We start from the raw sequence: 538 nt of genomic DNA, 5'->3' as shown, positions 1-538 counted from the left end.
TCGATTTAATTAATTTTTCTACTTTAGACTTTAAACAATGGCACAAAGTTCAAATGTGTTTTCGAGTGCATATCTGACATAAGAATGCGCATCGCTATGAATGCGAGAGCTCTCTATGCGCTTCTCAAAGTATGTATGAACGTAATGATCTCAAAACCCTGAGCAGCTGGAGACTTAAAATTTTGAATGTAGATCCTCTTAGTGGCCGCGTAGTAGAAGTTTATTTTCGATAATCGATAACTTGCCTCGTTTCCAAGTAATCGATAAAAATCGATATCTAAGTAGTATACATACTTATTATTTTTTTTTATTATAAATTTTGTTTATCTCCAGATGTGGTATCCAGTTACTCTATGTTAGCAACATTTATCAGAGTCACGAATACATACCTCAATTATCATTCATTTTATAGCCTTCGCCATCTGCCCACCACAATCTATCTATCTATCGATTGGCGGTAAAAAATTCAAATTCAGGGTCGGTTCGAAAACCAAAACTTGTATGATGATTCTTCTTTTTTTTAATATCTTGGGTTAAT

Source organism: Drosophila virilis, chromosome X (assembly GCF_030788295.1).
Source record: "Drosophila virilis strain 15010-1051.87 chromosome X, Dvir_AGI_RSII-ME, whole genome shotgun sequence".
Classification (NCBI taxonomy): Eukaryota; Metazoa; Arthropoda; class Insecta; order Diptera; family Drosophilidae; genus Drosophila; species Drosophila virilis.
Note: the sequence above shows the minus strand (reverse complement) of the source record.